This window comes from Pteronotus mesoamericanus, unplaced genomic scaffold (assembly GCF_021234165.1).
Source record: "Pteronotus mesoamericanus isolate MK-2021 breed Mesoamerican mustached bat unplaced genomic scaffold, CSHL_Meso_final scaffold_167, whole genome shotgun sequence".
Taxonomy (NCBI): Eukaryota; Metazoa; Chordata; class Mammalia; order Chiroptera; family Mormoopidae; genus Pteronotus; species Pteronotus mesoamericanus.
Window position 1 is genome coordinate 16,183,529 of NW_026555308.1, and position 25,937 is coordinate 16,209,465.

The window sequence follows — 25,937 nt, forward strand, 5'->3', positions numbered from 1 at the left end:
GTAAGTTTCTGTCACTCCTTGCAGAGTCTCATTGTCACCGCTGACGTTCCCTTGATGTGCTCACAAATCTCTCTGAAAACATCGCCCTGGACCCCTGATGCGGCTGCCCGAGCAACCTGGAGAGGGGAAGCCTGAGAATGAGGAAAAAGGGGGCAGAGGAGCCCCTGGAGGGGGAGAGGAGCCGCCGAGGAGCCAGGCCCCCGACTTCCCCACTTGGCAAGTCTTCTCCCCCCAATCCCCCAGGAGAAACGAGCTTTCTCAAGTGTTTGCTCAGGACTTGATTGTTTTCTGCCCTCAGGTAGGGGGTGGGGCAGGGGCTGGAGCCTTTGCTGCCGAGTGTTGGGGGGTGAGGACACCAATGGACAAGACGTCTGGGAGGAGTCCTGGGAGGACACATGTCTGAGCTGGATACAACGATTATGTGGGTGCGTGAGGGGATGGGTTTGGGAGCTGACTCTGTCAGGTACTGACTGCGTTGGGGTGATCCTCATTGTTAGAAAAACAGCCACGATGATCGTTTATAGAGTTGGACTCTGTGTCAGCATCGGAGCAGGGGTGCTGCATAGATAATTTCAATTAATCCTCCTAATAACCCGTTAAGGGGGTTATTAATGCCATTTTTACAGGAGAAAAGTGAGGCACACGTTAATCACCTTGATCCAGATCGCACGGGCAAAGGTAAACCCATGATTCCTACCGCGGATCTCTAAATCCAGAACTGATCTAAATCCAAATCGTAACCACTGGGAAACCCTGCCCCTCCTCACTTACAGGCCAGGAGGTCAGGGCAGGGGGAAGGGTTTCATGTTCCTGAACCCCAGGCTTCCCTGGCTTTGAGCCTGCTCTCTTTCTTCTCCTTGGAGACATTTAATGCTCTATAAACTCAAGAGGAATTTCGTTCTGGGTGGTTGTACAGAGAAGGAGATTTCGATCTGGGTGATGCTGCCATTAAGGGGTTGGTCTGTGCTGAGTCCTGTGAACAGGTGCGCTCTGAGCTGGTCTCCTTCAGGCTGTTGGAGTGGGATCACCAGCCCTCTCTGCCACCAACTCCTAATGATGGCCAAATGTGTTTATGGTGGGGGCCCTGAACTTAGGTTTAGGCTTATGGGGGAAAAAGAAAAGAGAGATATTTCTGATACTAGCTCCTGATTTTTATCAATTTCTCCCAGGAGCTGGGGGCTGGGCCCAGAATAGGATGTTATAAGAGTCTATCTAGAAACTTCTCCACTACAGCTCATTGTCTGGGAACTCAAAGGTGGAACCTGACGAGATCCCTGGCCCAGGGTGTGCTGACCTGCAGGGTGAGCCTTTCTCATCTACTCTGAAGAAAGGTCTGGAAGAGGGCGGCGCGAAGCTGGAGATGACATATGCAGGGGAGGCTCAGAGTGAGTCCTGCTCTGGAAGTTTGGACAGGGACCAGAGAAGCCTGGCCTGAGCCTCCTCATCTCAGCTCACACCTTCCAAGAGCGGAGCCCTAATCGGAGGCATGGTCTAGTTCAGGGGCAAAATTCCTGATTGGCCCGTCCTCAGGCTGGGATAAGTGCTCGCGTCTGGGCACCAGTCCTGGGAAGGGGGGCATGTTGAGGAAAAGAGGTGAGGGCCGGGGATGAGAAATGGATGTGCATATCCTTCGGGGGCTGTAAGCAAATGACAGACATGGCTGCTATTACAGAGGAAAAGGACAATTTCCTGCCTTAGTGAACGTGAAGGTGTCATCCAGCAAACAGACCAAGAAGTCTGATAGAGTCGGAAAGACCCCTTTTACTCAGTACACTCCCAAATTAAAAAATATTTTTCCATTTGTTCCTGCAACTTTGGGATTTAGAGTTTGGGGGCCAGACCTGTGACGGGCATGAATTAGGCAATTTAATTTCACCTGACTCTGGAAGTAGCAGTATCCTGTGTGGAATGAACCACCTTTTTCCAAACCATCAACTTCTCCGTGAGGCATTAACTCTTTTTGGGCCTAAGGCTGAAGGTCTCTAGGGCCCCTGGCTTGTTCCCATTCGCACCCATGCCCACATATAAACACACGTAACACTTTTGCTTACTCCTTTCTTGGGCACACACACTTACACATTCCTGAAACTTCTTGGTGCAGTGGGCAAGCAGATGCAGCTAAAACGGAGAGGGATGAAATGGGGCCATGAAAGGGAGTCCTGTTGCCATGGTCTCAGCCCTGGGGATTGGATAGGAGGGGAAGGCAATACAGCCCACCTGGAACAGATTCCCACATCTGTTTCCAGCAGCGGGGTCTCTCACAGTACAGGGCCTCGCTGTCCTTCCAGTCCCTTGGCTGACCTCCTTCAGATAAAGCATAGGCTGGGTATTGGGACTATCTACAGAGCATCGGGGGCCTCCTCACCTCTCAAGCCCTCTGAGCAGTTGCCCAGGTGGCTGTGCCTTGTGTCGGCAGAGTAGGCAACATTATAAAGTAGGGAGGAATCTCCTCCGTGTTTCCCACCTTCCCACTCCACATCAGTTTCACACTTCCTGGTACCATTTTTGTTGAGAGTAACAGAAGTCTGGTAGAGCTCTTCTAAATAAAAAGAGAAACATGCCAGAAAGACTTCAGTCAGGGGTTGGGGGAGGCGTCTCACAGAATGCAAGCCCTCAGGGGTGGCTAAACTGAGGGCCTAGAGGGATTTTGAAAACCAAATAAAGCTGCTTCTTTCGGCCTGTCCTCACCTCTCTGGTTTCTCTGACCATGTATGTGGAAGTTATTCCTGTCAAAAGCTTCCAATTTGAAATCTAGCCTCAACTGGGAATTGGTACGGTCTCAATTTTAAATTCCCTACGAACAGGCTCATTGCTGCCCACTCCTGATCAAATAAGGAGCGTCCAGGGAGGAAGGTCAGAGATTATGAACATGGCTGCTCCCACTAAAATTATGGGGATGGACGAGGCGGAGAGGCCGTGACCAGAGTGGTGGGACGTTAGTTCACCCCAGTTCTTGAGGTCCTGGTTTTGTGTCTCAGTCTTGAAGTTGGTTGGCTCTCCATTAGGTGCTGATAAGGTGCTTGCTACTAATGCTTTAAGTTGCAGTCTTTAAAAAAGAAGGTCCCACGAGACCAAAGGAAGTAAAATATCCCTGGTGGAACACACACAGCGGGGTAGCTAAAGTTGGCCGTGGACACTGCAGTGGAGTGTGGAGGGAGACCTTTCACAGAGGGCAGGAATGGAAAAACAAGCCTTCCTCCCCATGCGCTCTCCTCCTTCTTGTCAGCCCAGAGGATTGCAGAATCCCCAGACTCCATTCCTATGTCTTTGCCACATGTGGCCAGGCTGTCTCTTGATGTGTTTGGAGTGGATGGCCTGTAAATGGAGAACTCTTCCTCTACTCCTTCGTTGCCTCAAGAGTCTTGCAAAGGCACACAGCAGTGAAGCTCTGACTTGTCTTGGGCCTGCCAGGGTGCTGGCTCCTCAATCAGGTGGCCTGAAAGGATGGTTTCCCCCTCCTCCCCAGACTATGAGATCTGGAGCTCTTTGGGTCAAGTATGGAGCTGACTTATGGATGGTCAGTAGGCCCACGAGGCCAGCGAGAAGAATGTTCCCAGAGGACAGAGGCATTCCCAGGTGGCTTAATAAACTACAGCTAAGGAAACAATCCTACTACTGTGGTGCTGCTCCAACTAAATCCAAAGGAAGACTTTTCTAATATGGGAAGAAATGGATGTGCACTATTGATATAGGAGCTAAGAATAGCTCATGTTCCAAACAAAGTGTTTTTTAGTATTTTGAAATAAAAACGTGTAGACAAAGCAAGGAATTAGAATGTATGACTCATTAAATTGCCGTCTCTGAAAGCAATAGAAATTCAAAAGAAAAATTTCTCCCCCTATTTCTTCCTCCCACCCCTTTTCTGAATAGCTTATAAAAAAGAGTCTCTACATAAACAAGACCCATAAACCCCTGCATGATTTAAGATCCAGCACGGTGAGAGGCAGAAGGAACCCAACCTTTACTGTCTTGTTATTAAGCTGGCCTCCCCAGCTAGACTGGAGTCATTGACCAGAGCCCCCATGGCCTTCCCATCTTCATTTCTCCTTCTCCTGTCTCTCTGTCCTGTCCCTGCAGGTATCCAGGAAATTCCATGGACCCACTGTGGCCACTGCTCCTCCCTCCCTCCCTCCCTCCCCAGTCCCTGTCTCTGCTAGACCTCGGTAGACTCAACTCATCAGCCTTAATGAGGATGTTTCATAAACAAGCATCAGATCTAGGGGCTGGCCATGTCTTAAGGGAGAGTGCACACTATATGTATTGCAGCAGAATGCAGCCGTGGGCACCTACATCAACACACTGGGTGGTCTTGAGTGCTTTTGTGTGTTGAATAGATGGGTTGGGCCTCATCAGTGATGTTCAATGTTTTGGGGGTTTTTTGCTCTCAAAAATATTTCTAAAATAAGTCTTATGGGGAATCTAGTACTTGCAACAAAAAAGAGAGAACCCATTCTGGTTGGAGCAAGGGGTGTGTGTGTGTGTGTGTGTGTGTGTGTGTGTGTGTGTGTGTGTTTGAGAGAGAGGAAAAGAGTGAGGGAGAGGGAAGAGAGACAGACAGACAGACAATGAGGAGGTTCTCCAGGACTCCAGAGAGGAACTGCAAGATGTTTCACTCGAAGAAACTATAGGTCGACCCTCATAGATTGATTCCTTCCTGCCTCTGAACTCTCCTTGCTGTCATCTGCTTTCCTACTGATCAATCCCACACTCCTTGAGTACTTCAGCAGCCTGTTCAGTCTTATATCTGCTCCAAGTCTTGATGTCATATGGGAAAGCTGAGATGACCATGCGGATGACCAGGCAGCGTTTTCACCTCACATTGCCTCAACTCTGTGACTTTCTTCTTAACTTTCTTTCCCATGGCCTCCACCTTGCTCTTGTTACTCTCTAGAATACCCCACCTCTGAGACCTCACACTGCAATACTCCTCTCCTTGACAACCTCTACAGCTGTTTACCATTGCTAGTCCTACTTTAGGATGAGTAGCATATTGAGAAAAAATCCTATACAAATATGAGACATGGATAGTTGGCCCTACAGGCTCAGCCTTCAACTCCAAAAGGCCTTCAATGTGGCTCAGCAGTTCTTTTAGTGGTCAGGTCTCCTCTCCATTCTCTACCATGACTATTTCGACCCCATCCATTCTTCTAAAGATGATGGCAGTTCCTCATTCACATAAAAGACAAGGGTCCCAGGAAGAAAATTCTTCAACGTCCTGCCCACCATCTCTGTCACCTTCTCTTCATTCATGTCCCTCTTGACCTCTCCCTGGCCATCACTGTGGGGGACTGGGCCCTCTACCAGTCCAAGGACCATCTGCCATATGTGCCTGGATGCCTGTTCCCTCTCTATGGGACCTTTTTCCTCTATTCTTCTTCAACTCCTTGCTTCTTCCCCTAAGCACAAATATTTGTTCTAACGTCACCCTGTTTTTAAAAAAGCAGATATAAAATTTTCTTCAAAATTTTTGAAAGAAATTGCCTACACCAGTTTTATTTCCTCCCCTTTCATTTACATTTCACCCCTCACTCTCTGTGATCTGGCCTTTGCTGCCCTCAGCGCACTGCTCACATCCTGGTTGGCACAGGGGCGGTGTTAGAGCAGACAGAGCAATGCCAAAGGGATGGGCCAATTCAAAATTTAGCTCATTGTCGGAATGTATTGACTGAGCTTATAAAATCTTTTATGTGGTTGCAGGCTGTGCCTACTAAGTCAGAAGCTTTTTCAAACAGGACCTGGAAATCTGCTGCCACCAATTCCCTTCTCATTGGGACCTTCACTGACAGCCCTGCCCAGTCCTCAGGTGGCCTGGTGAGGAGTGTCTCTGCTGCCACGATGCCACACCAACAAATGTGCTTTGTTCGCTTGTCACATTGGCCAGGTCTTCTTCCTTTCTCTTTTCTTATCAGTTCCAAACATCCAGTTGAAATTTCGAGTGCTTTTAGCTAAGAAAATTTTAATCACTCTTCTGGAGATTTTCTGACCCAATGCTTGGAAATCTTCCTTTCAACCAGGACCTATTTACTTCCTTTGTAATTCCTCTAATGCAACATGTTACAAGTTGATGATCCTCAGAACATCAATGTAAACAAATATCCTCTAAAAGTGCTTCATGGTCAGTAAAATTCTGATGATGCTCTATACTAGATCTACATCTTGGAATGCACATTAAAATCTTAGAGATGCCTGACAACAAAGAAAATGGCCTATTTTCTTCTAACTCAGCGTTTCCAACACAGTTTGAGCCAGGAACACTGAGTGTGAGCAAGAGTGAGCAAGTGTATGTGTGTGTGTGTGTGTGTGTGTGTGTGTGTGTGTGAAGCCTAGAAACCACACAGTAAGTACTTATTTTGTCTTTCTGGGACATACCTAGTTCTCAGATCAATGCAAATGATACATAACTGACTTCCTCTGGGCCCTGTGAATGGTTACACTGGTGTTCATTCAAACACCATTAGTTTGTGTGCCAGGATCTGTGCTGGGTCTTGGGGATAAAGGAAGGAATAATACCTTCCTCATGCAGTGCATAGGCCCATGGAAAAGATGGATTAGTACTCACCACAGAGTTTATGTGCTAGGATAAATTCATGCACAGGGCATACCTAGGAGCATATTAAAGGATCACGCAACACACAACAGCTCCAGGGTCCATTATTTATTTATAAAACAAGAATATGATGCGAGCAGTGCTCCATGAAGTTATGCAATATAGTAGAATGCGCATATATCCATCCAAATATGCATTGTTTGTTTTTATTAATGTGGTCACATTGTTCTGCAAGGTTTTTTCACTCAAAAATTTATTACCGGCATCCTTTTCTATTGTGCTGTGACTTATTTAAAATGCGGTTGTTTAGGTTGCTCTGTTTGCTCTCACAAGCAGGGCTGTGATGAGCATCCTTGCATATTTATCCCTGTGAACTTGTGGAAGTATCCCTAAATATAAACTTTCTAGAAGTGAAATTTCTGGGTCAGAAAGTGTATAGTATTTAAACATTTTGCTAGATTTGCCAAATTGCTCCCGAATTATTACCTAAGGTAGGGCTTCTGAGGACAGGGGACGCTGGCACGGAGGAGAAGGAGGCCACAGAGGAGAAGAGCTTGAAGGTGATCAGTAATGGAGTCATGTCCCTCAGGAAAGTGAGGGGGCGTAGGATCAGGAACACAATCTTCACGAAGGAGAAAATGGTGTATGCCGACCAACGTGTAAATTATAGACTCCACAGAAAATATGACAAGTACACTCAGCTCAGAAATTTTTATCACTCCTTCACCCTCCTGGAGTGACTCTGACCCAATTTCTTGGAAATCCCCTTTTCATGCAGGACCCAGTTATTTCCTGCATGATTCTTCTAATGCAACACACCACAAATCAATGATTAACAATAATATGAATAAGTATTTCTCTAAAAATGCTTCCTGGTCAGTAACCCAATTGGCCCCTACGAACCTGGTGTCTTTGGATGAGCTTTGGGCATCAGGACTCCACATGTCTGTCCTTCCAGCATTTGCCTGGGGGATACGGAGGGGCCAGAGCACATCCAGCATCAAAGGACAAACAAGGGACATGTTCATGCAATGTCCATTTCATCCCATGCCAGATAATCTATGACAATTTAACATTAAAACAAAGGTTGGTATGTTATTTTGCAGAGTACTAGTTTTTAAGATAAAATGTTAGACTTCAAAAGCGGTGTCTCACTTGCAGGGGATTGTTTTGCACTATGACCGCATAATTCTCTGTCATCAGAAGCCCTTCGATGGAAAAATTTAGCATCACTGGGACAGGCCACAGTCATCTAGTACATTTCTGGTGTTTGTATCAAATTTTAATTGTGGCATTTTGCTCCTGTTGAGAAAGTGAGGCAAGGGTAAGGGAGAGACAGTAGAGTTCACACCCTAATAGACCTGCTGTTAGCAGAAGGCAGCACTTCATCTCAAGTTCAAGTTGGTCCTGCTCATCGCAGAGACCAAAAGCACCTGGAGGGAATCAGAGGCCCCTCAGGCCTGTTCCACCAGGGACCCCCTCCCCCAGTCTCTCCCCCTGGAGCCAGGCCCAGCTCTGTCCACGGTCCACGCATGTGGTCATTGCAGGAGCCTCCTCCTCCTGAACCTGCTGTCTCTTAGTCCAGCCACTGTTGCTTTGTAACAAACCACCCCAAAGTCAATGGCATAAACCAGCAAACCTCTTATGCTCAGGGAATCCCTGGGTCAGGAATTCAGTGCAGATGGGCTTATCTGCCCCAGGAAGTCTAATGCCTCCGATGGAAAGACTCAGAAGGCTGGGGGCTGAAATCATGTGGTCACTCATATGCTTGGTACCTGGGCCATGGCAGCTGAAGGGTCAGCTCAGCTGGGAGCATCTACCTATGACATCTCCATGTGGCTTGTGCTTCCCATAGTGTGGTGACTGGGACGTAAGATGAGCATCTAGGGATGAACCTTCCAAGAGCAGTAAAACTGTACTTTTCCTTCATGGATCCTGGATCCTTTGCAACCTGCTCCAGATGATGAGCCTCCTTCAGCACCTTCTGGTTTCCTGTTGGGTGGCGTGGGAGAACAGGATGCTGGAGGTGTCAAGATAAGGGACCTTCCAATGATCTGAGAATCCCTTGCATAGCTTGGAACATTATTATGTTAGAAAAGTGTTTGTCTTCCCCAGTTATCCTAACCAGAAGGAGGAAGGACAGGGAGGAAAAACTCATCCTGGCACATGTAAGAACTTTAAACACATGGGCTAAGACAGTAAACAGGACAGGCTTTCAGGAAAGGTGGTAACAAAGCACATTCCCGGAGAGAGAGTGGCCAGGTCATGGCATATCCTTATGCAAGTGGTACACTCCACAACCCTGGGGGGTGCTTAGAGAATATAATTAATTGAGCCCTGGTAACACACATTTTTGATGGGACTTATTTAAGGGAAAACAGTCACTGGTTCCGTTGTGCCACTGTTATACAAATGTTGGCCACAGGGTCATCTTCTCGTATTATATTTGGGGAGACAGCTGGGCTTTAGATTTGTACATGTCAATCCACCCTGCCGCCTGGTTACCTGCCCCCATCCGTGGGCCCAGCACCATCTCAGCCCCGTGCAGCTTCACTTCAGGGCCACGCCTGGGATACTGGGGCCCTTCTTCCCTCAACATGTAGCATATGCAAGTAGCATATGAATATGTAGCACCAGTCTCTGGGAGGAGCTGCTGGAGAAAAAGCTCAGTTTCCTTTGCTGTACTCTCTCTCAATTCCCCACGACACCACTAACATACGGTAGATGTATATAAATCACAGATTCTACTGAAGGCTTGGGAATAACCGGGAAATCGCAATGTAGGAAAAAATGACAATATACAAGAAAATCTTTTTAGAGTCAGAAAAATAAAAATATTTTGAAGGGGTCTTTTCATGCATGGATTCTTTTGCCAATCTGGTGAAGCTAATGAATTATGTTTTTAAATGCATGAAATATAGTAATTAAGGTGACCACAAAGGAAATCAATTTGAATATAGTATCAAAATATTAAATAAAAACAAAGATGTCATATAATAACACATGTGCGTCTTTGTTGATGTGTTAAATAATCAGATGTAGTGGTGGGTGTAATAACGATCATAGTTTTGAAGTACTGCAGTGGTCAGAGTAAACAATGTTGTGAAATAATGTGCGACAACCGTAACCTGATAGAAATAGATTAGTGGCAAAATCACAGTGCTGCTGATTCCGTTGTGCCTTGTGGCTTGCATTCGTAATTGAAAAAACATGCTAGCTTGCATTTAGAGGTTTACAAAAATAAAGGTATATTCTTTTCCATCCAAATTCATGGACCCCTTGAATCCCATAGGTCCCGGACGTCCCTCAGGACCCTGGCTGGGGTGTTCTTTAGCTGTGTTTCCAGCCTCAGTGGCAGCCCTGCCCTCTCATTTCTCAAGTCAGTGCTCCTGTCTTCAGCCTCTCCAGGGAAAACTCCATGGCTCTTTAGGAAATTGGATCCCCTACTTCATCTCCCTCTGACTTCCTCTCCCACAGGGACAATCCGTAGAACTCAATCCACCCTGCCAGGACATAACAGGAATGATATTCTGGCAAGTATCACACTGGTGCACGTTAATATTAAGGCTAAGCTCAAGTCACTGATTTCCTTCCCCAGATCAGAACAGCAGGTACTTGACTTCTTAGGGAGACAGGAGGCTTCAAAGCCGACACTCCTAGGCAGAGAACACTTGCAGGGCTAAAAGTTCAGACCTCTGAATTCTTTTCCCGGTGTAAAGAAGTTCCCTCAGCCCACCTTACATGTTTAATGGTGAGGCTGGAGCCAGGAAGAATGAGCATATAATGTAGGAGAAGTAAAGGAAACGTCTCTCCATTCTCTGGTGAGGGGTTAGAGGGGGAAGGAGGACAAGTGATAAGGAGGTAGGAGAGTTGGAAGGGTGCTCTGCTCCTCTCTCTCTCTCTCTCTCCCCGCCCCCCTCCATGGGGTCTTTGGGAGCCCCAGATAGGACACCCATCCCAGGATGCTGCCTCTGGTCTAGTTAAATGTATGGAGAGTGGAAAAAGGTGCTCCCCTGAGTCTCGCTGTGGGGGTAGATGCTGAATGAAGAGCTTGCTAGTCAGCTGTGTGGGCACAGCAAGATGTCCCTAGAAGAAAGGATGGACGCTCTCTTCCCTGGCCAGGCCTGGATGAAGAGCAAAGCAGAGACCCAGGGAAGTGCTGCCAAACAGAGCTGAGAGGAACCAGATAGTCAGGGTGGGTACGAAGGCGCCTGAAAGCATTGCCCACGATAGAAGAAGGCCCGAGCCTCCAGTTCTAAGCTTCAGGTTTGGAGGCCACCAGGACACCTGTGACTGTGTGACAAGACACACCGGCCTGGGAGACAGTATGAGAGACTGAATAGCCTTTAAAATGAACTTCATTTCGGGGGGAACATTTTTAGATTTACAAAAACTTTGAGAAGATGGTAGTACAGAATTCTCACATACCTAACACTCAGTTTTCTGTTAGCATTGCACGGGAACAGGATGCAAGTGTTACAATTAATGAGCCGATACAGATACACTATTGTTAGCTAAGGTCCGTAATTTATTCATATTTCCTTAGGTTTTATCTAATTCTTTTTTTCTCTTCCAGGATCTCATCCAGAATATGACATTACATTTAGTAGTGACATCTCTTTAGGCTCCTCTTGGCGGTGACAGTTTCTCAGACTTGCCTTTTTTTTTGATGACCTTGATGTTTTGAGGAGTACTTGTCAGGTATTTTGCAGAACGCTTTCAACTGAGATTTGTCTCATGGTTAGACCGGGATTATGAGTTTGGACGATGAATCCCACCAACATAAAGCGCCATTTTCATCGCATCACATCACTGGTGATGTTGCTCTACCCGAGGTAATGTTTGTCAGCCTCTCCCACTGTAAAGTCACTGATTTCCCCCTTTCTGTGCTGTCCTCCTTGAGGGAAGTCCCTCTGCACAGACACCGAAGAGAGGAGGAGTTAAGCTCCGCCTCCATGAGGGCAGAGTATCTACATACACTATTTGGAATGCTTCTGTACAGGAGATTTTGTTTCCTCTTCCCTATGTATTTATTTAATCATATGGGCTCACCATACATATGGACTTATTTATTTAACATACGGACTCAAGAATATTGATTTTATATTTTGGGTCATAAGCCAGTGCAACTTTATTTGCTTTGATGTTCTAATGGCCGCTGCCTTGGTCATTGGGACCGCTTGGCTCCTTACGTTCTGGAGCTAGAACGTGTTCCAGGCTCATCTTGTGTATTTCCTCCCCCAGTTCCCTGGCCTGATTCCCTTTATTAGGAAATGGTATGAGGGACCAAGATCTGAGCACTAGGTATGTTTGTTGCTACCGTGGTATTATTGCTTTTAGGCCCTCTCAGCTCATAGAACAAGGAAATGTACACGTGTGTATCAACCTATGTATAGGCATACATCTATACATATTTTTGTAAGTAACTATCTGTATTCAAATAAAGGGAAATATGGGTTTATATTGATGTCTCCAACTCTAATCCATTACTACATGGATCATTCTAGCATCTTCCCCTTACTTACTTGTAAACTCCCACTCTAACAGTGAGAAACCTGGCTCTCACTATCCACCATCCTTTTACAGTTGGCCCTTGACCATGGCAGGTGTTAGGGGCACCGACCCCCATGCAGTTGAAAATTCATGTATAACTTTTCATTCTCCTGGAACTTAACTGCTAACAGTCAACTGTTGACCGGAAGCCTTACTGATAATGTAAACAGTCAAATAACATACATTTTGTATGTTATAGGTATTATATACTGTATTCTCATAGTACTAAGCTAGAGAAAAGAAAATGTTATCACGAAAATCATAAGGAAGAGAAAGTACACGTACAATGTTTATCAAAGAAAATTCACATATAAGTGGACCCGGGCAGTGCAAACCGTGTCGTTCTAGGGTCAACTGCACTCGTCTAATTGCAATAGGGATGCATAGTGCTATCAGAATTGCTAACACAATACAACAACTGCAGGAAACAACTTTACCAACTAAAATGCTTATGTGTAGCACTTTTGCCCTTCATTTTACAGACTCTACTCATTTCCGAAGTAACTCATGTCAGCACTTCACTCGCTGCTCCCTCCTGTGAGATCATTTCATACATTGTGAGACAGGTTCATTTGTCACATTCCGTGTTTCATCCTGGGATTCCATTGACCTGCTCAAGGATTTTAAAAATTTGCATACATTAAGGTTCACTCAGGGCTGAAGTTCTGTGGATTTTTGCCAATGCTTATTTTCTTGTAGCCACAATTACAGTATCACGTGGAATAGTTTCTCTGCCCTAAAGTATACCCTGTGCTTTACCTATTCAGCCTTCCTCCTTTACCCCTAAATGCCAGGAACCACTGATCTTTTTATGTCTCTATAATTTTGACTTCTCCATAATGTCATTTAATTGGAACCACACAGTATATAGTTTTTCAGACTGACTCCTTTCATTTACATATATTCATTTAAAGGTCATCCATGTCTTTTGTATTTTGATACCTCATTTTTATTACTGAATAATATTCCATTTTATAGATGCACCACAGTTTACCTATTCACCTACCAGAGGACACCTTAGTTCCATCCAATTTTCGGTGGTTATAAACAGAGCTGCTGTAAATGTATAAATCTCTATATGTTTGAATAGATTTATAAATAAATATTATGTTATAAATCTGCATGCAGATTTTTGTGTGGACATAAGTTTTCAAATTAGTTGGGTAAAAACTTAGGAGTGTGTTTGCTGGATAGAATGATAAGACTATGTTTAGCTTTGTAAGAAACTTCCAAACTATTTTCCAAGGTGGATGTACCATTTTTGCATTCCCATCAGCAAGCAAGAAAGTTCTTCTTGCTTTACATTTACGCTAGCCACTGGTAATATCTTTTCATTTTTGGATTTTAGTCACACTAATAGGTATGTAGTTGTATCTTATTGTTTTAAATTTGCGTTTCCTTATGACACATGATGTGGAGCATTGTTTCATGTTTGTTTGCCATCTGTATGTTTTCTTTGGTGAGGTGACTACTAAAATCTGTTTCCCATTTTTTGCATTAAGTTGTTTGTTTTCTTATTGTTGAGCTTAATGATATTTTTTGTATAATTTGGCTATGAGTCCTTTAACAGATACATGTTTTTCAAATATTTTCTCCCTATTTGTGGTTTGTCTTTTTATTTTCTTAAGAGTGTCTTTTGCAGAGCAGATTTTAACCTTATTAAAGTCCAACTCACCATTTTTTCCCCACAGATCATACTTTTGGTGTTTCACCTAAAAGCTCATTACTAAACACAAGATAATCTAGATGTTCTCCTATACTTTATTCTAAAAATTTTATAGTTTTGCATTTTACATTTAGGTCTATGATCCATTTTGAACGAATTTTTATGAAAGGTATATAAGGGGGAACCCCCAAAACCCGGAATTATCTTCTGGAGTATGGAGAACTATTTTCTTGTAGTACATGCTTCCCCTGCTAGGTGGATGTTTAGGAACCCACCTGCATCAGTGTTCTAGGTGGCGTTATTGTGAGAGGCTGCGTTCGGCTTCAGTGAATTTTTTGAGAAGTCTTTCAACACCTTTGCCCATTTCACGATGGATGATTTGTGAGAGCACCTGCCCACACCATACTGAGTGTTCAGCAGTTTTTGACCAAAAACAACATGACCCCTGTGCTCTACCCTCCCTATTCACCTGATCTGGCCCTGAGCAACTTTTTTTTGTTTCCCTGGATTAAAAAAGTCCTCAAAGGGGGATGTTTTGCCGATGTAGAAGAGGTGAAACAAAAAAATGGCAGAAACACTAAAAGGTGTCAAAATCAACAAGATAAAAAGCTGTTTTGAGCAGTGGAAAAAAATCTTGACAGGTGAATTGCAGTACGTTGAAGGTGACTGAAGTTTAAACATGTAAGAATCAATACACAATTTTTAATAAATAAATATCACTTTTTTGTGTGTCCTCCCCTGCCCCTAGCTGTAGGTTCTGCGTCTAGGTTACTTTTTCTGCATATGGATGTCCAATTGTTCCAGCACCTTTTGTTGAAATCAACGTATACTTTTCGCTCTCCCTGTGGTCTTGTGGTCTCCTAGGACTAGATCTTGTAGAAAATATGCAGGCATGCGCATGTTTGCAAACACTCACCTCCCAAGGACAAAGAATGTTCCCAGAGATAGCTCTGTATAAGTCCACAGAAAAGGAGAAAAACCTATTTTATTAAAGGCAGAATAATCTGCAAGATGTCTTCTGTCAATAGTGGAGAAAGCATTTTGCCTCTTTTTTCTAGGTCATACTCAGAGGTGTAATTGTACACATTAAATGTAGATTGTTGTGACCATAATGTGACAGCAGGGCCAACTGCTCTACATCCCCATGCTTTGACATCCCCATCCAATCACTGTGGATTGGATATAAGCTGTGAAATCATCACTTTTTCTATTGGCTGAGGAGGAAGCAATTTTCAGACAGAGCTTTTATCCTCTTCAGTATGAAGATGCACTCCTACCCCTTCCCAGAAAAACTCCTGGAAGGTGTGAATGGAGTCGTGTATTTGCAGTTATACAAGGGCCTTCTTTGCCAGCTGCTAGAGACAAAAATGAAGACAGTATCACATAGGTCCTGTTCTTCAGGGCTCACATTCTAACCCAAAGTAGACTTGAGTTTAAAATGCAATTAGGATAACAGTCACCAAGCAGCATTTTTCTGACTGTCTGTCACTCATTCTTTGGAAACTAAAGCTTCCCCAAGTCTACATCATTATTTCTCACGTGTTTGTGTACACGGGTTCAAGAGGCTCTCACCCAGTGGCCGCCATTTTTCTCCGGTCCTCATCAAGGTGATGCTTCCTTTGCCTGAGAGGAAAGTCCCCATTACTGACCCTCACAGATGTGGCCAGTGCCGGGACACAGCAGGGCACTGCCCATGGATTGAATCGGCTGAAAGTCTTATCACCAACACCTACAGTTTTGATTCACCTGAGTGCCTCTCATTTTTTTACTTGTTTTTCATTTTTTAAAAAACCCTCACCTGAGGACATGCTTATTAATTTTAGAGAGAGGGGAAGGGAGGGAGGGAGAGAGAGAAGTAAACATTGGTTGCCTGTTACACAGACTGGGGACTGGACTCAACCCAGGCATGTGCCCTGACTGGGAATCAAATCCACGATCTTTCAGTTTACAGGACAATGCTTCAACCAAGCCACACTGGCCAGGACAAGACTTGGTTTTTCTTTGTTTGTTTTGGATTTTTTTTTCTTTTTTCTTTTGCCTGTACAAGCCAATGCTTTCCCCCCTCATCCTTGAATCTGAAAAGTTTTATCAGCATGTATCATGATGTGGGTCTCTTCTTATTAATTTTGCCAGGAAGGTGTGATCCAATGTGATCTTCATACTACTCTTTAATCAGTTCAGAAAAAAGTTTCCTTGATTATATTTTTTATTACCACTTCTTTTCTATTTGGGTTTATTTCTTGGGAATACCTATAATTCTTAGGTTGGGCCTCCATTTCTATATCCTAAAATACCTAACACATTTTTCTTTCAACATGTTTTTTTATATCTTTGTCCTGTCTGTCTGCAGTCTGGGATACCTCTTCTAATTTTTATCCCATAACAAAGCTTTGGTTTATTTTTCAATAAACATCCACTCTTTGTTGTCTGTGATGTACCTTTTTACTCTGCTGCCCAGTGTTTCTTTCCTTCCTCCTCATTTCTCCATCTCTATCTCTGCCTTCATCTTAGTTTGTTCTCTCCCTGCCTCAGTACCGCAAAGTCTGTGCCTCCCTGTATCTTTTATGATGACTCCAAGTACACAGTTTCTAAAATTTATTTCTGTTTCTGAAGATGCCATATTCAAAAATAGCTTTCCTTGAGATTATAAGACAACGTTTTCCTTCTTACCTGTTGCAACATCATATGATAGGCTCTACATTTGGCTTTTTCATTCTTATTGAAGGTTGGCATTTACCAACTCGTGGAGTTCGACTGGTACTCATTTGGCCTGGGGTTGTGGGACTGGTGTGGAATCTTTTCTTATTCTGACTGTTGGATTTCCTGACTCAGTTGGAGAATTCCTAAAATTAATAAAAACAACATGTACTGCTGCCAACTGCCTATCTACAATCCTTTTCAGATATTATGTTTCAATAACAAATACCCTATTGACAATAATTATTCTTCTATAGCATATGCCAGGAGGCATACTTGGTTTCTTGCACAGTAAGACTTGTAGTGAATTAAAGCAGAAAGAAGAGAAGAATTATGGAGGAAGAGAGTTGCACATGATGTTGACAGGCTTAGAAAATATTCTTATGCAATTGAAAGGTGGATACCTAGTTTTCAGGTCCCAGAAGCCTCTATGTCCTAGAATCAGAGTCATATTAAGGCACACACTAGCAGGACCGCTGCTCAGGGTTTAGATAGATAGGTAATAGAATTATAATTCTACATCTACATATGTATAACTATGTCTGTCGATCTCTATGCAACAAACCAACTAAGGCTTCTGGTATACACTGTAGAAGAAAAAGTAAATTTTTATTGAAAAGTATTTTAAATGTGATATGATATTTGTTATTGAAATATAAAAAGCATTGTAATAAAGATAGAGAGATACAGTTATAGATACATAGATAAAGAACTAAAATTATATCCATCTTTCTATGGAGGGCTAAAACATTATTGAAACGAATGAGAATTTGATAGCAGTTAACCTGGATTTTCCTATGTAACTGGTAAAGTACTGATTCTACTACAAGAGTGCCTTCAAGGAGTGTGAAGAAAACTCCTCATTGGTAGTGTCCTATCTTTGTTGGATACCTTTGTAAATGTGTTTGCAGAAGTTGCAAAGTGCAAGGTGGAACTTGGTCTATATCACCAACATCATGACTAGGGAAAAACTGATAGTTACCTAGAGTTGATATTCTTAGTCAGAATTCTGAAACAACATATTGAATGGTGTAGTGCTATTTACAGGGAGTTGAGTCATTTTTCTGGCATAATTTTTGCATTAAGTGAAATAATTCAGAGAGAGCATTTAGCCCAGTGTCTGGTATGTGGTATGTACCCCACAACTGTCAGCTAGTATTGTCATTAATTGAACGTATTTCATCTAAAGGTTAAACCCTTTAATATGTCCTTTAAAAACTGTCTTATCGGAGAAAATAAGAATGAACTATTTTCATTAGGATGGGTCTTGACATACTAACCTAAAATCTTATTGGCTTAATAAATGAAGTATATGTGTCACTGCCATGAAGTCTGACACAGATGGAGACATGCTTTCCCATCTTTTAGCTGTTCCATGGGGAGCACAGTACCTTCAAGGGTCATGTTGCAGGGGAGGGGGGAGAGGAGAGACACACCAGATTTTAATGGATGTGGTATTGGTCATTTCAGATCACTGGTCAGAACTAGTCAGCTGGCATGAACAAGACACCTGGCCCCGATCCAACAACAAGAGAAGATGGGCACATACAAAGGAGCTCATAGATAGATCATACCACAGGCTAAAAAGTAGGAAATCTGAATTTGTGACAAGACTTCAAAATCAAATTCAAGTAAATCATTTCTGTATTTTTCAGACAGGTATCAAATTCTAGCCAATTCTGTGGGATAGCAAAACACACATTAGTAGTAATTCAAAAGGAAAAGGTCATGCTTTGTCCCACTGAGTGCCTGTAAGAAACTCCTTATTTTGAAATTACAGAGGTAAAGCAAAAGTGTAAATTACCAAATCTTCACTAAACATTGACCAATATTGAAAGAAAATAATTTGGAAGAGAGTCCAAATTACTGGCTTCTTGAGATACTGTAAAGTCTAGAGCTGGCTTCCCCTGGAGTCAGAAATAGATAATAGGTGTCTATCAAATCCTGTTCAACATATTCTGGAATTACTTGTGCTGTTCAAATAAAAAAGTGAACATTTTTAATTTAAAAATGGTGTTTCAAGAGATTTTTGCTTCTGGTCAAGAAGGAATAACATAAATTTACTCTCCCACCTGAAGCAATAACAAATTGAAAAGGCACATGAAACAATGGTTTTCAAGGTTTTACAATAATACATTGGAGGATAGTGAAACCTGAGAAACAGGAAACAAATAAAGTGAGCCCTGTGTTTGTCACAACTTACTGCCTGAAAAGCTTAGAGGCCTCAGTTCAGGGAGGAGGAGCTCAGGCCTTGAGAACTGCAAAATGCAAAAAACTGAGAGAGTACCAAAGAGAAATAGTCACATCTGCAATAATAGTTGGATATTTTAACACTATCACAAACTTAACTTGTATAATGCTATTATTTGACATGACATAATTAGAATTTATAGAATATTCCATCCAACAACAGAAAAACACACACTCTTTTTATGTAAATATGGAACATTTACCAAGATAGACCGTTTATGGCATATAAGTAAATAAATAATTTTAAAAGAATTCAAATCATACAAGGTGTGTTCATGGATCACAATAAAATTAAGTTAGAAATCCAGAGCAGGCAGATATTTGGAAAAGCCCCCAAATAATGCGGAAATAAAATGTGTACTTCTACTTACATAACCTATGAGTCAAAAAACTGAAAAGATAAACAGGAAACTATGTTGAACTGAATTAAAATATAAATATATCATATCAAAATTTGTGAGATGTAGCTAAAGGAGTACTTAAAGGAAAATTTATAGCGCTAAGTACCCATATAAGAAAAAAAAAGTCTCAAACAAGTTTATTCTTTAAGAAACTAAAAAAAGAAGAGAGAATATACCAAAGTAAGGAAAGAAATAATAAAGATCAGAACAAAATTAATAAAACAGAAAAACAATAGATGAAATTAATAAAACCAAAATCTGATTCTTTGAGATCAATAAAATTGATCTATCTAGATTTATCCATAAAGATATTTTGAAGTCGCAAATTACCAATATAAGAAATGAGAAGGGTAACATCACTAACAGATTCTATAGATTAAAAGAACAGTAATAGAACATTGTGAATAACTTCATGTCAATAAATTTGAAAATAGATAAAATGAATGAATTCTTTAAAAGACAAAAATCACCAAAGTCCCCTCCAAGAGAAATACAGATCCTGAACATTCCTATTTCAGTTAAAAATAAATTTGTAGTTTAAAAATCTTCTCACAAAGAAAACTCCAGAGCTGGATGACTTCACTGGTGAATTCTACTAAACAAATTCTACTAAAGAAATAATGTCAATTCTTTATAAATTCCTACAAAAAATTGTAAAGCAGAGCACATTTACCAACTCAGCCAGCATTATCTTGGTTTTAAAAAGCAGACAAAAATATAGAAAACAACAGAACATTATCCTTCATAAACATGGATGCAAAAATTCTTTTTTAAAATGATCTTATTTAGTTATTTTTTAGAGGAGAAGACAGGGAGAAAGAAAGGAAGAGACATCGATGTGCAAGAGAAAGACTGATTGGTCACCTATCGTACGTTTCCAGATGGGAACATGGACTGCACCCCAGGCATGTGCCCTGACTGGAAATTTAATCTGGCAACCTTTTGGTTTGTGGTATAATACCCAACCCACTGAACCACACCAGTCAGGGCCATGAAAAAATTCTTTATAAAATTTTGACAAGTCAAATTCAAAACTACATAAGAAGGACAACATACCATGACCAAATGGTGACTTATCTCAGAAATGCAAAATTAGTTTAATATTCTAAAATCAATGTATAATAACAGAACAAAAGAGAAAAATCATACAATCACCTCAAACGATACAGAAAAATTATTTGATAAAGCCAGTATTTATTTGTGATTTTAAAAAAGAAGACTCTTAGCCCTGGCTGGTATGGCTCAGTTGATTGGAGCACTGTCCCATAACTGAAAGGTTGTGGGTTCACATCCCTGTCAGGGTACATGCCTAGATTGAGTGTCCAATTCTCAGTTCAGGCATGCACAACCCCCAGTCCGGGTACATATGGGGACAACCAATTGATGCTTCTATCGTGCATAAATGTTTCTGTCTCTCCCTTCCTCTTTCTCTCTCTAAAAAACAATGAAAAAAATGTCCTTGTATGAGGACCAAAAAATTTAAAAAATAATAAAATAAAAAAGAAGACTCTTAGCTAACTAGGAATAGAAGGAAACTTTTTCAACCTGATAAAGAGCATCTACAAAAAACTTATAGTTAGCATCATCTTAGTTGTAAAAAATGAAATGCTTTACCTCCTAAGATTAGGGGAAAAATGGTATTATTTCATTCATTTTTGCTCAACATTGTACTGGAGGTTCTAGCCAGTGCAATAAGATATGAAAAATAAATAAAGGTATCCAGATTGGAAAAGAAAACATAATATATTCTCTATTTACAGATAACTTGGTTGTTGTATTACTTTATTGTTGCATAACAAATTACTACAAATTCTGTGACTTAAAGCACTTATTTATTGTCTCAGTTTCCGTAGGTCAAAAGTGTGGCGGGCATCAATGGATTCTCAGGGTCTCAGAAAGCTGAAGTCTCATCTGGAGACTTGACTAAGGAAGGGTCTTCTTCTAAGCTACTTTAGGTTGTTGGCAAAATTAATTTCTTGAGACTAGAGAATTCATGGAAACTTTTTCATTCAAAGACAGCGACGGAGAGGGACAGAAACCCTACTACTTTGAGTAGATCTTTAGACCTTGTCAAAGGAGCACTTCATTTATTTAGAACTTTAATTATTTCTATAACTTTGAATTTTAAACTTATCTCTTCACCTTTGCCATATTCTGTTGGTTAGAAGCAAGTCACAGGTTCTGTCTTTGCTACAGGGGAAAGACAAGACAAAAGCATGGCTGCTGGAAGCTGAGAATCATCGGAGCCACCCTAGAATTGTGCTTATCATACACACTTATGAAGAAAATCTAATGGAATTGTTAATAGAAAATCCAAAAATTTGAAGAGCTTTTCTTAGTGTGAATATTTTGCTGAGAGAGAAACAAACTGCAAATTAGGAAAACTTCAAAACTGAAAGTGCTAAACTCAATTCTTAGCAGTTATAGTTCAGATTATAAAACATGAAAGAGGAAGTGCACTGTTTTCTATGTTACTAGAAACTTCCTTTAAAGTAGTAGTATTACATAAGCTTATTTATTTGTGTATGATTGGTTAGGAAGCTGCAAGGTCACATTGACAAAGAAAATAAGTTTTGTTTAAGGTCAGAGTCAGCATTGGGGGAAATCAGGACAGTCTAAGTTTTCGTTCCATGATTGCCAGTGGATGGCTTAGAGGTACTCAATCTGTGGCCCCTATTTTTTTTTTAAACAGAATCTACAAGGAAAGTTCTAGAAGTAATGAGATTAGTAAATTGCAGGATACAAGATCAATATTCAAAAACTACTTGCATTTGCTATATATCAGTAACAAAAATAGCATAAAAGTATAAGATACATAATGATAAAGACTTTGAAAGACTTGCGGACTGAAAACTACAAAACATTGCTAATCTAAGCTAGCAAATTTATGTGGATAAAGCTGCCGGTTAGGAGGAAACACTTGTAAATCTTCATGATCATCAGTTAGGCAACAGCTTCTTAAATATAACACAGAGAATACAAACAACAAAAAGAATAAATAAATAAGTAAATAGGACTTCATCAAAATTAAAAATTTTTGTGAATCAAAGAACCCTATCAAGAAAGTGAAAAGACAACAATTCCTTATTATCTTTTTAAAAAATGTCTAACAGATTTACAGGGACACCCCTCTTTCGTTTCTAAGTAATCTCTCTCTCTTTTATTCATAATAGTGGTCGTCAATTTTATCTTCAAACAACCCATTTTGGGTTTCATTGACTTTTTCTATTGCTTTTCTGTTTTCAATTTTATTGGTTTCTGCTCTTATTCTTTCCTGTGCCCTGCTTGTTTTATGTTTATTTTACTTTTACTTTTTTCTAGAGTGTTAAGGTGAAACTTAGATTATTGGTTCAAGACCGTTTTATTCTCATGTAAGCGTTTATCGCTATGCCTCTAAACCAGGCTCCATTCCACAAATGTATTTTAAATTTTGTTTAGCTCAAAGTACTTCCTAATATACCTTGAGACTTTCTCTTTGTCTCATGGATTGTTTTCACTTCTTTTAGAGATTTTCCATAATCTTTGCTATTTCTTTTAAGTCCAATTCCATTCTCTGCATGATTTCAATTACTTTAACTTTATTGAGGTTTTTTATTTTTATGACACAGGATATAGTATAACTTGGTGACAGTTCCATTTGAACTTGAAAATGATATATATTCTTTTTTTTGGGTTTAGATCTCTATAAGAATAAGTTAGATCCAGTTGGTTGTTGGTGGTATTTGGTTCTACATTTTTGTTGATTTTCAGCTTACTCATTCTATCAATTACAGGGAGAGGAGTGTTGACATTTCTAATTATAATTGGGTATTTGTCTACTTCTTTTTGGCAGTTCTACCACATTTTTGCTTTGGGTATTTCAAAGCTCTATTGTTATGTGCACACACATTTAGCGTGATTATATTTCTTGGTGAGTTCATCATTCATCAATACATAATGTGCTTCTTTTGCCTTATAATTCTTTTACTCAGAAATCTACTTCGTTTAATACTAGTAAGGAACTCTAGCTTCCTCTTCATTAATATTTGCACCCTTTTCCATCCCTATGTATATCATTATATTTGAAGTGAGTTTCTTGTATACAGAATATTGTTGGGTCATCATCTTTATCCATTTTGCCAATTTCTGTTTTTTAATTGTCCTTAAACCATTTACCTTTAATATAATTATTAACATATTTAGATTTATGCCTACAACTTTATTGTTATATATCTGTTTATATCCTCTGTTTTTCATTCTCTTTTTTCTTTCTTTTGGGTTATTTATACATCTTTTTAGTATTCCATTTTAATTTATTATTATTATTGACTATATCTCTTTGTATAATATTTTTACTTTTGCTGTAGAAATTACAATATACATACTTAACTTTTCACAATCCATTTATAATCTGTATATTTAAAATTTGTTTATTGAAATGTATTTTGCTGACATCAAAAATACATAGTTTGATATTCATAAAATTTATGCATTTTAAAATACACAACTGAGTGGTTGATAGTACATTTACAATGTTGTGAAACCATCATAACTCTCTAATTTCAAAATATTTCTATGAACTCAAACAGAATTCTCATAATTTCCATTTCCCTTTTCTCTCCATCCCAACACAGCCACTGATCTACATTTTGTCTCAATAGATTTTCCTATCTAGATATTTCTTATAAATGGAACCATACTACATGTGGCATTTTTTATCTGAATTATTTCACTTAGCATAATGTTTTCAGGTTCAGCCATTATGTAGTTTGTGTCAGTGCTTCTTTCCTTTATTTGGCAGAATAATATTTTATTGTATGGATATACTGCTTTCTGTTTATTTCACCATTGCTTGATGGACATTTTGGGCTGTTTCCAAAATTTAGCTATTATAAATAAGGCTGCTATGAACATTCATATACAAATTTTTGTGTGAAACTATGTTTTCATTATTTTTTGTATATCCTAAGAATAAAATTGCTAGGTTTAATAGTAACTGTATGTTTAATTTTTTCAGAGGAAATGCCAAGCTATTTTTCGTAAGTAAGTATGTTATTTCATATTCCCACCAGTAATGTGCAACAGTTACAATGTCTCCATGTCCTTTCCAACACTTGTTAATTTATTATTATTATTATTATTATTATTATTATTATTGCCATCCTAGTGGATTTTGGCCTCATTTTGGTTTTGGGTTACATTTCTCTGATGACTAATGATGTTGAGAATCTTTTTACATGCTTACTGACCATTTATATATCTTCTTTGGAGAATAACTATTTAAATCTTTTGCTTATTCCAAATTGGTTATATTTTGTTATTGAGTTGGAAGAGTTCTTTATATGCTACATATTAGACCATTATCAGATATATGACTTGCAAATATTTTCTTTCATTCTGCAAGTTGTCTTTTCACTTTCCTGATAGGGTTCTTTAATTCACAAAAATTTTTAATTTTGATGAAGTCCTATTTACTTATTTATTTGTTCTTTTGTTGTTTGTATTCTCTGTGTTATATTTAAGAAGCTGTTGCCTAACTGATGATCATGAAGATTTACAAGTGTTTCCTCCTAAGAGTTTTATAGTTTTAATTCTTACATTTAAGTTTTTGATCCATTTTGAGTTCATTTTTATATGTGGTGTGAGGTTTGAGTCCAAATTTGCCTTTTGGCATTATGTATATCCACTTGTTTCATCTCAATTTCTGGAAATTAAATCTTCCTCTCCCAAGGGTTTGTTGTTGTTTGTTTAGTGACTTCTCTTAACTAAATATTGTAAAGTCTGTATTTTTTGTCATATGTTACTACCAAAGTCTCCGTTACGTTAACTTAGTAGTCAGCTATTGAACAGAGATTTCCTTAAACTATTGGAACCAAAATATATCCCAGTCTTTGCAGAGAGACTCTGTGTGTAGCCATGCCACCAACACCAAGTCAGGAAGTTGATGACTCTCCCATAGTCTTCATTTTCCACTTGCATAAAACCTGTAGTCAGCCAGAGGTGAGTACTTAGGGTATTCTCAAGTCTTTCCTACCATTCTTAGCCTTGGGAATGCATGCTGCCTCCTAAATCCCCACGAAAATGTTGAAGCTGTTCAAAATGCTTTCCGCATCTTAGGTATTTTATTTCCCAGAATTTTCACTTAAACTTCCTGGTTAGTCTATTGTTTACTCTAATCATAATTCATTGGCTCAGGCGGCAGTTGCTGAAACATCTGCCTATAAATGTTTTCAACTAATGACACCTGGGTAGCAGTTTTCACACTGGGTGAGTTTTAAGTTAGGTGCGATGAAGTCAAGACTTTAAGACCATCAGACACATCAAAATAAAACAATTACAATTCTTTGTGAATAAGGTTCATTTTGCTATCTCTGATACCAACATTGGTAACGTGAACTGTCATTTTTAAGGTTCCTAGTGACCAGGGGATCAGAAACTAGGATAAGTTAGCATGCCACAAAGCTTATTGTTTTTACCAAAATTCAGCTGCCTATCTTGAATAAGCAGTTCCTGGGTTTCTACAATCTTTTGGCTAGTTTTTAGACTTCAAAAAATAAACCCCACCACACCCTAATTCTGACTGTAAAAAAGTTTTTGTCATTTTTGTACTACTTCATGGAGGGTCAGACTTTAGAGTTCCCTACTCTGCCACTTTCCCTGATGTCACTCACTATCTTAACCACTTCAAGTGGAATGTAGAGATTTTACTACCATAGAGGACCCTTTATTCTCTCCTTTTATGTTGTGGTTGTTTTATATCCTACATGCATTGAAAATCCCATCAGATGGTATAATTCTTACTTTAGTCCATGAAGCATATTTCAACAGGAGAATTGTCAGTCTA

The 25,937-nt window shown here is 40.2% G+C and overlaps 1 protein-coding gene across 2 annotated transcripts in view; it reads left to right on the forward strand.

Annotated features, from left to right (window-relative positions):
- Window positions 1-220: 220 nt before the first annotated feature.
- CALN1 (calneuron 1) overlaps window positions 221-25,937 on the forward strand; it is a 434,233-nt gene continuing 408,516 nt past the window's right edge. Inside the window, exon 1 of one of the 2 annotated variants that reach the window (XM_054589689.1) lies at window positions 221-298. The gene's annotated coding sequence lies outside the window, so the exon portion shown is untranslated. Of the gene's footprint in view, window positions 299-351; window positions 426-25,937 lie in introns of those variants that run through there. The other variant, XM_054589690.1, reaches the window with a different exon arrangement.